Here is a 13,515-nt window from a genome sequence, read left to right as displayed (position 1 = left end):
CAATTTCCATGTGTATATGGGTTTTTGCAGTTTCTCGTTATTAATTTCTAGTTTTATGGCACTCTGATCTGATATAAAGCATGGGATAAATGGGATAATTTCATTTCTTTTGCATTTACTTAAGCATGTTCTGTGGGCTTGTATATGGTCTATTTTGGTGAATAGTCCATGTACTGCTGAGAAGAATGTATATTCTGATGTTGGGTAGAACACTGTATATGTCCACCAAGTCCATTTGTTCACAGGTGTGATTCCCTTCTGTTATTTCTTTGCTGATTTTCTGTCTAATTGATCTGTCCCTTTGCGTCCATGGCATGTTGAGGTCTCCTGTTATAATTGTGCTATTGCTTATTTGATTGTGCATTTCTGTTAATATTTTTTGTATAGCTGGATGCTATACAAACCAACAATCAGCATCATACTAAATGGCCAATAATTGAAAGCCTTTATTTTAAAATCAGGCACAAGACAAGGATGTCCTTTATCACTGCTCCTATTTAATATAGTGCTGGAAGTACTAGCCAGAGCAATTAGGCAAGAAAGAGAAATAAAAGGGGTAAAGATAGGAAAAGAAGAAGTTAAATTATCATTGTTTGTAGATGACATGATACTCTACATAGAAGACCCCCTAAACTCCATTGAAATACTCTTAGATACAATAAATAAATTCAGTAATGTGGCTGGATACAAAATCAATACTCAGAAATCAATAGCATTCCTATACATGAACAACAAAATTACAGAGAGGGAAATAAGAGAAACTGGACTATTCACATTAGCAAGCAAAAAAATGAAATATTTAGGAATTACTCTTACGAAAGAAGTGAAAGACTTATACAGTGAAAATTATAATACACTGAAAAAGGAAATTGAAGATGATCTCAGAAAATGGAAAGACATCCCTTGCTCATGGATAGGAAGAACAAACATTGTGAAAATGGCCATTCTCCCAAAACTGTTATACAGATTCAATGCAATTCCAATAGAAATACCATCAACATACCTTATAGATCTAGAGAAATCACTCCTAAATTTCATCTGGAACCAGAAGAGACCTAGAATCGCAAAGGCAATTCTAAGCAGCAAAGACAAAGCAGGAGGCATCACAATCCCTGACTTGAAGTTATACTACAAAGCAACAGTAGTAAAATCAACATGGTATTGGAATCAAAACAGAGCTGAAGATCAGTGGAATAGATTAGAAGATACAACCACAACTACAAACACACTCAACCACCTTATTTTTAATAAAGGAGCCAAGCAGGTTCACTGGAAGAACGACAGTCTCTTTAATAAATGGTGCTGGAAAAACTGGCTCTCCATTTGCCGAAAACTAAAGCTAGACCCATGTCTATCACCATGTACTAAATTAAAATATAAATGGGTCAAAGATCTGAATATTAAAACAGAAACACTAAATCTATTGGAAGACAAAATAGGTAGAAACCTTGGAGACATAGGAGTAGGTAAAGAATTCATGAACAGGACTCAAACCGCACGGGAAATACTTCCCAGAATCAATAACTGGGACCACTTCTTATTAAAAAGTTTCTGCATGTCAAAAGAAATCTCCAGCATAGTGAAAAGAAAACCCACAAACTGGGAAAAGATTTTAGTGAACTCTCTCTCAGACAAGGGCCTCTTGTCTAAAACATACAAAGAATTAAAGAAACTCAGACCTCCGAAATTCAAAGATCCAATCCAAAAATGGGCATCTGAGATGAATATGCAATTCTCAGATGAAGAAATGCAAATGGCAAATAAATACATGAAAAAATGCTCATCATCATTGGTCATTAGAGAAATGCAAATTAAAACCACACTGAGATACCATCTCACTCCTGAAAGAATGGCCAGGATCAAGAAAACCGACAACAAATGCTGGAGAGGCTGTGGGGAAAAAGGAACTCTCCTGCACTGCTGGTGGGAATGTAGACTGGTACAGCCTTTGTGGAGATCTGTCTGGAGATTTCTCAAAAAGTTGGGACTGGAAATCCCATTTATTCCAGCTATTCCACTTCTAGGCATATTCCCAGAAGAACTGAAAGCATCATACCACAGTGATATATGTGCACCTATGTTTATAGCAGCACAATTTGTAATCGCCAGATCTTGGAAACAACCCAAGTGCCCATCAACTGAGGAATGGATAAAAAAGTTGTGGTATTTCTATACAATGGAGTATTATTCAGCTATAAAGAAGGATCACATTGAGATATTTATCAATAAATGGGCGCAGCTTGAGACCATACTCATAAGTGAAATAAATCAATCTCGCATGTGTGAATACCGAATAGTTTCCCTAATGTAAGTAATGATTCAAATATATAAAAATATGTGGTAATCATGATTCCCCATTAGGTGGCCTTGAAGCCTTATAAAGCTTTCACTCATTAATTAGAAAGGCTTTATTCTGGGCTTCTTGATATGAAAATATTTGAAGCTAGAGTATATGAAGTTTTACCCAAATATTTCAAGGAAAAAGACACTATGGTAACTACTATTAAGTCAGGTTATAAGGTGGTGAAGTACTAGGTTATTGAAACAGTCATGCTGTGACCTCTATTGTTATATTGTTATGTCCTGTTTTATCTCAATCTCCCCCTTATTGTTTCAAAAAAAAATTATTTAGTCATTTCTTATGTTTGTCTTAATTAAAGAAAAAATTCAAAAAAATTAGGATATATAAATAGTAACTCTTTTCGATTTCCTATTAACTTGTTTTGAAGTCCTGTAGTACTCCCACGATCTTGTTTTGACTGATTAGACTCTGTTCCATTCTATATGATAGTATCAAGTTTGAAGACATAGGCAACTACTTTGAAGACAATAATATTCACTAAGATACCCATTCTGGTTTGACTATTGTCTTCTTTGGAAGTCCTGTAATGTTTACAATGCCTAAGTTTTATTGGTCTTGTTCTCTACTGTTTTGTCCAACTTTATAATATCTAATAAGATAGACAATTCTTCTTAAGGAAACAAGGGACAATGTTGATAACCATTGTTGATAAACTTGTACTCTGTTCTACACTATGTGCTATGTCTATCCTTGGTATTGACTGACAGCTTTGTTTTGCCATATTTGACTGTATTCTCCCCCCCCCCAAAGAAAGTAATAAGCACTAAGGAGTAATAAAATCCAAGATGTGTAAATTTTGTTGTAAAAAAGAGAGGGAAAAAAAAAAAAAAAGAAAAAGAGCTCTAACGGATATAACAGCAAGTGTGTTTGGGGGTGTTAAATAGCTGACTTTATCAATGTTTTTGGAACATTGAACACAGCTGTTTGCAGTCTCCCTGTTTGAATGTCCACCTTGTGTTCTTTGATACTGTGATTTGAGGAACTATTTTCAAGAAAATAGTGTGTAATCTACTAGCAGGTAATTTCTTACTGTTATGGTTTTTTGTTTTGTTTTGTTTTGTTTTGTTTTGTAGTTCTGTATTGCGTGTACCCTTACGCCGCTTTGGTTTGTTTTGTGTTTTTCTCTTTTTCCTCTTAAATAAAAAAAAAAAAATTTAAAGACTAAAACTACGAAAGTAGCAGAAAAAATGTTAGAATCTCTTGAGCACAGTAGCGTAATTTAGAGATGAGTGCCCAGATTTTAATCCAAACACTGCTTATTTATCACAAAGCACCAACCATCAATTAAACCTGAGTACTGAAGTTTTAATTTAGGAAAAAAATCACTCATATGGTAGCATCTTTTGTTTTGAAAGAAAACAAAATAACTCTTGTGCCACAAGTATGCCACCCCTGATATAGTCAATAATTATATCACTTTGGTGTGGTTCCCAAAACACAGGAATCAAGAGGAAGAAGAAGAAGAAGAAGAAGAAGAAGAAGAAGAAGAAGAAGAAGAAGAAGAAGAAGAAGAAGAAGAAGAAGAAGAAGAAGAAGAAGAAGAAAACAGAGAATTACATCAAATTTAAAAGTGTCCAGGCAGTGAAGTAAACAACAGATTGAAGGAACTAAGCACAGAATGAGAGAGAATATTTGTCTATCATTTATCTGACAAAGGATTATGTTTCAGAATATAAAGAAATTTTTAAAAAGTCAACAACAAAAGCTAAAACAATTTAAAATTTGAACATATATTATCTGTACCACTTTGAAAACATGATTGACATACCAAGCCTGCACATATTTAATATGAACATCTGTCTTAGTCACTTTATAGTCATTGAGACAAAGTAGCCAACAAAGTGGAGAAGTTTATGTTGACTCAAAGTTCCAGTCATCAGACAGCTGACTGCAAAGCATAAACAAGTTGCCAGAGTGGCATGAAACAAGCAAAGGTGCCAAATTCATGGAAGCCTGGAGGAACAGAAAGAGAAGGGAAGAACTAGCGACAAGGACACAGTCATGTCTTTAGCAACTCAGCTCCTATCCAAATTCCCAACAACACATTCAGCTAGTGAACTGATCGTTGGATAAACCCACTGATTTAAGTGGTGCCTTGACCATCCAATCATCTACCACAAATTGTAATTTTGGGGAACATTTTAGATCTAAACCATAACAACATCTAATTGAGTTTGGAAAAAAATATTTATACTTGTGATACTGTCATTATCAAACAATAAATACATCTATCCAATAATCCAATATCCAATAATATCCAATATCCAGTAATATCCAATAATAAATACATCTATCTTTCCAACATTTCCTCCTGCTTATTATTTTTATTTTTATGTATCTGTGGTAAGAACACTTAAGATATATACTCAATCCATTTTAAATACACAATATGTTATTCTTAGCTACAAGTACCAGATCTCTAGATCTTCTTTGTCTTGCATTGTTGAACAGTATTCCATTGTATGTACATACCACCTTTTATTTATACATCTGTTTATTCATTTATTGAAAAATACTTAAATTGATTCCATGTCTTGGCTATTGTGAACAGTGCTGTCATGAACATAGAATGCAGATAGTTCTCCGAAATTCTAATTTTATAAGGATATTTATAAGAATTGGGATTTCTGAAGTTTGAAAGTTTTATATTTAATTGTGTTTTGTAAATCCTCTTTATCATTTAGCATAATAGTTTTAATAAATTACATTTCAAATGTATGAAGTTTTCCTTTCCTGTATATCTTTTCAATTCTATGTATCTATTTTACTAATAGCCATCCCACGGACTCTGAGACACTATCTTTGTTGTCTTGATTTTCTTTTAACCAGTAACTAGGGAATTTGAGCGTATTTTATGTATCTGTTGGAGAAATATTTATCCAGCACTTTTCTCCCTTTGAAATTCGTTTTCCTCCTTCCCTTCATTACTTCCTTCGTTCCTTCCTTCTTTTCCTTTCTCATTCTCTCCTTTCTATTCTATTTCTTTTTCTCCCCCTCTCTCTTCCTCTCTCTCTGTTTTTCCTCTTTGATATAGAGTTGTATGATTCCTTGTTATTTTGATATTGCTTATCAGATATATAATTTTTGAGTAGTTCTCACATTTCATCTGCTATCATTTTTTTCTGTTGCCATTTTTCATTTTGGGGTATAAATTTCTTAGTTTGACGTAGTTTTGAGTGTTAGTTTTTACTTTTGTTGTCTGTACTACCAGTTTTGTAAAAAATAATCATAATAATAATTGTCAATACTAATGCCTAAGATCTTTCTCTGTTTTCTTTCCTGAGTTTTATTTTCTCAAATTTTGTATCTAAGTCATTATTGCTTTTCAGTTGATTTTTTTATGTCATGTGGTAAAGACCCAATTGCATGCAACTTAGGTCATTAGCATGGAGTAAATGAGCAGGCTAGTACAGAGCACTACAATAAATGGTAACACCCGGAAAACTAAAGGTCATGCATAGGATTTAGGGATTTTGAATAAGGATACTCAGGCATAAGTTCTAAGATATGTAGCCCAGATGTCAGCTAGCAACAGGGAACTAAGGCCTTGTCCTTCATTAAAATATAAAGAAGGATTCCTATATTATGATGATTAATTCTTACAAGATGGAGACCTTTAGAGAAGGCCTAAATTACCAGAATGATACCACTGTTTTTGTAGTAATTAATTGTGAAAATTTGGGGCTGAAGCAGATAGCAACTATTAAATGTACAAACACATGATCTCAGAGCTTATGTTAGTAATTTTTAGTATATTCAGGAAAATATTTTAATATTTTAAGAAACATATTTAGAAAAGTTCTATCATTTGGCAAATTTGATTTTAAAGTGGAAAGCAAAAATTAATAGCAGAACCTGATGAAATAAGGAAGACTTAGTACCATATAATTATGTTATAAAATTAAGTAGTTTAAGATCAATATTGCCCCAAGAATGTGTAGGTCCATGTTCCAATATTTCCAAATAATGTCTTTCTTAAATTTTGATCTTACGGAATAGGCACCTTAAAATGTATGCATTGAAAATTATAAAATAGCATATTGATTTTTAATAAATGTTACATAATTAATTCCAACTAGAGCTGATAGCATCATATTGGCCATCCCAATCTCACTGGCTATTTTGAGTATCTCATAGTTAAAATTTCATATCATTCTAACCCCTTTTAAACAATTTCATAGATATATTATGTTGTAAATGAGTAGTTTCAAAATATTCAAGTCATTATTTTATCACTAAAACTTTTTGCATTTTATTCTGAACTCATTTTCAAATATATTACTATAAATTACTACAAAACTCTTGTTACAGATATTCTAAAATTGTTACATATCTCATGTATTTATAATTAATTTTCCTTTTATAATTCAAGAGCTCATTTGAATCATACCTTTTGCACATGAAAAATATATTAAGAATGTGTAAACATTTCTCTATTTAAAATTTAAAAATCATCAATTACAAAAAGAATTACAAAATACCCATTTTTAAATTCATTTTGGAATTAAATCCAGTGTCTGCCTGATATCTGAGAATATGCTTCATATAACAGTCCTCATATTGTTCTCTCTGTCTCAAAAATATAATAGGCAATTCTAGGATTCATTGTGTTTTAGAGAACAAGAGCCAGTCCTCCAACACCTCCAAAAGTGCTATGACCTCAGTTATTGATGACAGTTCTCTCCTTCTGTCAGCCTCCTCACCTAGAGAAGATCATCCCTGTGTGCCTTCACTCCAAGACCAGAGCTACTAACACAATGCATCCTATCCTGTACCTGCCCCATAAGCCTATGGAAAGTGTTCGGTATCACACAGTGCTAGAAACATGGCTGCTATTACCACATATCCCATTTTCACATCTATTCATTTCCTAGAGCCTAGGAAAGGTTCACTTTGAAGTCTACAGCCCTGCGTTAAACTACTAGTAATGTAGAGTCCACTATCATCTCCACATGTTCTGCAGAAAATAGAAAAGTTTCATTCCATGTTCTGTGGCTACAAACTCATGACTTCCAGTTCCTTAAGCTGGGTATTACCAGTATTTTTCCATACAGACTTGAGGAAGTTCCCTTCTTCATTTTGTATTTCTGAATCTATGGCTGCCAGAGTCAAAACTTGCGTGCATCACACATTTGTATTACAAGACCCCAAAATGGTTCCCTGTATATTTTCTGAAATGGTACCATGACTGCTGTCATCACAAACCCTAACATTAAGTATGTGAGACCTAGAGATAACCCTTTTAGACACCAACATCTATTTCAAAGTCACATTATAATTTTGATGAGCTACCAAAGTGTACACTACTGAGGCAATCAGGCACTGTCTTTGTTGTTTTTGCTGATGTTGACTAAAGTAATTATTGCAACCAAGAGAGCCACCTGAAGGTTCCACTTCTTGGTTCATTTAGAATCAACCTCAAGGACCCACCTCATTGTCACCCTACATCCAATGTAAATGAGTATTTTCCTAGAAAAGTTATTACATTCAAGTAGAAAGGATAATTATACCAGAGGCAAAGGCTTCATTGTAGTGACACAGAAACTTTAAAAAGTAAGGATAATGCATCCATGATAACAATCATTCTACAGAAACAGATCCAAATTTAAAGAAAATCTATAACATATCTGAAAAAGTATTCAAGATAATGATCTTAAGAAAACATATCATTATGGAACAGAATACAAATAGATAACCCATAAAAAGAGACAAATAATGCATAGTAAAAGGAAAAAGTATAATACATAGAGAAATGTAAGAAAAGACTAAGAGATCATGGATCTGAGAACTTCAATAAAACAAAAAACTGTAAGGGAATATATAACATAGCAATCTAAGACGACTCTGTGATCTTGAGACTAGGTATTTTGAAATAATTCAGTCAGATAAGAGGAAAGAGGAAGAGGAAGAAGGTGAAAAAAGAATAAGAGTTAAGAAAGTCTATGAAATATGTGGAGCATAATTAAACAAACATTTGAATTAGAGAAGCTTCAGAGAGACAAGGGAAAATATTACTGAAAGCCCATTCAAAGCAATAATTGAATGTTCCTGTCTCCAAAGAGACAAAGAATCAATATCCAAGAAGCTTCAAAGAATCTCAACCAGACTCAACTAAGAAAAAACTTTCTCTGAGGCATATTATATTCAGACCATCAAAGTACAAAGAATAGAAATCTTAAAACAGCAAAAATGTTAAGTCACATATAAGGAAATCTCAATTTAACAAAGCAGAAATATAGGCCAGAATAGCATGATATTTAAAGTGCTGTCAAATACAATTCACAAAACTGCTATAAAAATCAGAAAGTCTTTCAGAAATGAGGAATAACCCTTTTCAGCCACACAAAGACTGAAGGAGATCCTCATTACCAGAATGGCCTTATAATAGATGCTTAAGGGAATCTAAAAATAGACACACTAAGATAATAGCTACTCTTATGGGAAAAAAACAAAACCTTCACTACTTAAAAAATTTACAAAAGAGAAAGATGACTAGAGAAAATCTTACCATAACAGAAAATTAAATTAAAAAATGATAAGGACATGTAGAATGGAAAAAGAAATACTGTATATGCAAAGCAATGAGAAAATAATGTTTATTAATGAAATATACATGCAACTGAAACATCAAAAGAAGAAAGGACCAAGACAGATCATTTCAATAGAAGAAATGCCAGAATAGAGATGATAATTACTTTTGAGTACATAATGTTCAGTCTCCCCAAGCTTACATATTCTCTCTCTATCTCTGTCTCTGTCTTTCCAGCTATATAGATACCCAATAATCAAGAATTTCATCTAAAACCAAGCAGGGTAAACAAAAAGAAAATAATTAAAAAGAAAGAAAGAGAAATTTAGGCATGCAATTGTCATATGTTTTAAAACCACAAATAAAGAGAAAATAGTAACTAAAAGGAAAAAAAAATACATATTACATCCAAAGAAATTTAATTTTAAAAAATGATTGTCGTCATAAGCAATATAAACAGAAACTATAGAAGAATACTATGTAGGAAAAAATTCTCTTTCCATCGTTGAGTTACAGCAATATACAAAAGACCCTTTTAACAAACCAAATTGGAAAGAGTTTATGGCCACTCACAATTCAATATATATTTCCTTGTTTCAGTGTAAAGGTAAATGACCATAGAATAAATCTCACTTGTGCAGGAAGAAATAAAACACTAAAGAAATGACATCACATGTGAGTAAATATATAAACATTAAACTTAAAGATATTTAATATTTAAAGCATTCTGTATGATAGTATCAAGTTTGGGGGTATAGGCAACTACTTTGAAGGCAACAAAATTCACTAAGATGCCCATTCTGGTTTGACTGTTGTCTCCTTTGGAAGTCCTGTAATGTTTACAATGTTTAAGTTTTATTGATCTTGTTCTCTACTGTTTTGTTCAACTTATAATACCTAATGAGATAGACAATTCTTTTTAAGGAAACAAGAGACATTATGGTAACCATTGTTGATAACCTTGTACTCTGTTCTTACATCATGTACTATGTCTATCCTTGCTTTTGACTGACAGCTTTGTTTTGCCATATTTGACTTTATTCTCTTCCAAGAAAAAAGTAATAAGAACTAAGGAGTAATAAAACCCAAAATGTGTAAATTTTGTTGTAAAAAAGAGAGGGAAAAATGTGCTCTAAAGGATACAACTGCAAGTGTGTTTAGGGGTGTTAAATAGCTGACCATATTAATGTTTTTGGTTGGATCATTGAACACAACTGTTTGCAGTCTCTCTGAATGTTCATTCTGTATGCTTTGATACTGTGACTTGAGCAACTATCTCTAAGACGATAATGTGTAATCTATTAATTGGTGATTTCTGCTTTTTTTGTTGTTGTTGTTGTTTTTTTTTTTTTTTTTTTTTGTAGTTCTGTATTACTTGTACCCTTACACCGCTTTGTTTTGTTTTGTTTTGTTACTCTTTTTCCTTTTAAATAATTTTTTTTAAAAAAGTAAAGTCCAAAAAAAAATTTAAAGCCAAAATAGTTTGATTTACATTTAGAAAAATTATAAAATTTGTCAAAGTAAGTGTTGAGGGTTAGTAAAACCTACTCACCCTTGCAAGTTTTGTGATGTGAGATACATTACCAATTCAAAGTAGACTGTAAACAAGTAAGATCACATACTTTTTTTTCTGTAGATCAGTTAGATTTACTCTCTAATATGTCACAGCTAAAAGGCAAATAGAGAGTGTACTTAGTAGAACAAGTAAGTTGATTAAAAATTTAAGAATTATACAATGCAGTTTTTAATTTTTGAAATTTGGAATATTTTTAAAAGATTGTATACTAATATTACAACAATGCAACCAATTCTAACACATTAAAATACTACACTGTATATTTTCTAATCATTATGGAGCAAACTGGGCAATAACTAAAGTTATATATAATTTTCAATTTTATGTAAAATTTTCTCACATATAAAAAATAAAATAACATAACAAAAAAATAAAATAATTTAAAAACACCTCAGCAGTGCATTCCATCAAATATTCATGGAGAAAACACTTCTGATCTGATATGTTTCTCCAGAAAATGTAAAGATGGGAACACTATTTTATGAGACCAACATAACTGTTCTACCTAAATGTATATGGATAATACAGTAGATGTAATGTATATAAAAAATCAGCAAAAAGCAGTAAGCATTACAAAACAAAAGCATCAGCACCAATGAATTTTGTCACAGAAATGCAAGATTTGTTTAAATTTTGAACGTCTACCAGTGTAATTCATTTTATTGGTAAAATACTAAAAGCTATCACTTTTATTTCATGAAAAAGGAGAATTCACTGATATTTATACATGGCAGTCCTAACTAATCATTTCATATTAAAATTTAATGTAAACAACAAGAGGAGGAGGGCAGTTAGCAAGTAGTTTGAATTGTCTTAATTGATGCTTCATTGAAATAATAATTATTTTGAATTATCAGTGTACTGTTAAGTTTGTAATTTCACTTTGTCATATATTCATTAGGTTGACTGGCAGGCAAGACCAAAAAGGCAAAAAAAATAGGGTTATAGAAAAATATATGCTATGTACATTTCTCTATAATCTTTTATCCCTAGTAATCCAGGACCTCTGGTCCAAATCTGCTCCACATTCTCTTTAATTAGGAAGGGTCATTTCTCATACAGATTTTAATACTTCAGTCAACACCTGTCCTGGTGGGCTCCGACTCACTACATTTCTGTCTTCATCTGTCTAATCCTATTTTCATTCATAGAGTTAATATCCTGACAATCCATTTCATAGACATTAGCTTAAAGCTTATTAATAGTCTTCCCAAAATTTAGTCCTTCTCATGTTACTGAGTTTTGAACATATGTTTTAAACACCTGAATTCTCACATTGAAGGTAATTCTAATTCTGTAATGAATTATGCCAGTTTCAAATTAGACAATATGTCCATGTTAACAATTCAAGAACCACTATCAGCATGTGACGTTTTAAAATCTCTGTGTACCTGCTTGTGGTATGTTCATGCAACATTTTCCCCCTTGCTTTGGCTATCTGAAGTCCCAAGTATTTTCAAAAACCTACTCAATGAAGGATTTCACAGTGTGAACTTTTATAAAGCTATTTTTCTTTGATTACCTTTATGTTACATGGAAACGGCTTGCATAATTTTATCAGTTCTTTTATTTGTTGCATCTACATGTGACAATGATTATCGCTTTCTGTAGTGCTTTTCATTAAGCGCTTTCTTTTGTTCACATATACTATTAGACATCACAAAAGCAACCATCTCTATTGTCAGCCCATATATAATGATTTTTCTGAAGAGACATAAACACTGAAATGAAAGCTGAAAAACTATTTTGAAAGCCCAGACTTAAGATTCATTTGATGCCTGTAAGCTTATTTGTGAGAGGGTTTGCAGTGTTTGGAGTTATTCCATCTTTATAAGGCCTGTGTATTTCATGAGACTTCTAAATATATGAAATAAATAAATACATTGAATTACAAATTTTACCAGTTTTTCTTTATTATAGTAACTTCCTACACATATTGATCTCCAGATACAACATTTTTGAAAAAAACATTTGTAGAAAAAAAATTAATTTCTATGAAGTATATAATATTAGAACCTATCAAATAAAGTATATACAAAAAATAAGATTTTGGAATACATACATTTCACATACACACACACACACACGTGTGTGTGTGTGTGTGTGTGTGTGTGTGTGTGTGTGAGTACAGGTCAGTACAGGACAATCCTAAATTCCAGGCAATGTGCATTTCCTGATAGTTTTAAATACTAGCAAATTACCTTTGGTGATTATTTGCCTATCACTGTAGTACCTTATTCAACGTTGTTGAAATAATGAAAGTAAACTCAGAATTCAAAATAGGCTCTCTTCTATCATTTTAGCAATGTCTTAGAGACATATTCAATATTTAGTAATGTCACATAATCAGAGATCTAGCACTGCAAATAAGAATTAAGAAAAGAACAGTGGATAGCTCTAACTTCAGATATTTTATTTGTGGCATTGGGTACAGTTTAATTAAAATGGGTTGAACAGGGGAAAAAACTAGAAAGACATGAACTTGTGCATGATACTTCACAATAAATGGGGTTTTTCTGGGTGCTTTCTCTTCCACATGTATGACTACAACATATTTTTCTGGTATTCATTATTGTCAGTAAATGGATGATAATATAAACATTGGTTAAGAAGACAATTTTCTCAACTGTAATCACTGTAGGATAATTTGAGAGAGTGCTTACAAGACAACATGAGATGCGATCCAAAATTTATTCTCAAAATTATCTTCATTTAAAGTACAATATTTCAAACTTTCATCTGAAAAGCAATCTTTCACTGCATTTTTCACCTTTAAAATAATTAACAACAAAAATTTTGTAACCCTTGATTTACTAATTTATTAAGAAAATTTCTATTATTATTATTATTATTAATTAGTATACTACTAATAAGAATTGAACCCAAGGCCTTCACACTGACCTCTATTTTAGGCCTATTCATTTATTTATTTATGTTTTGTTACACAGTTTCCCTAAGTCATTGTCTCTGGTTTTGAACTTCCAGTTCTCCTAATTCACCTTCCCTGATTCACCTTTTAGGATTATAGATTTACTCCACCATAAATGG

The sequence above is a fragment of the Cavia porcellus genome, unplaced genomic scaffold (assembly GCF_034190915.1).
Source record: "Cavia porcellus strain 051 isolate PalLab524CR breed Dunkin Hartley unplaced genomic scaffold, mCavPor4.1 scaffold_1, whole genome shotgun sequence".
In the NCBI taxonomy this organism is placed as follows: domain Eukaryota; kingdom Metazoa; phylum Chordata; class Mammalia; order Rodentia; family Caviidae; genus Cavia; species Cavia porcellus.
This window is presented reverse-complemented; position numbering follows the sequence as displayed.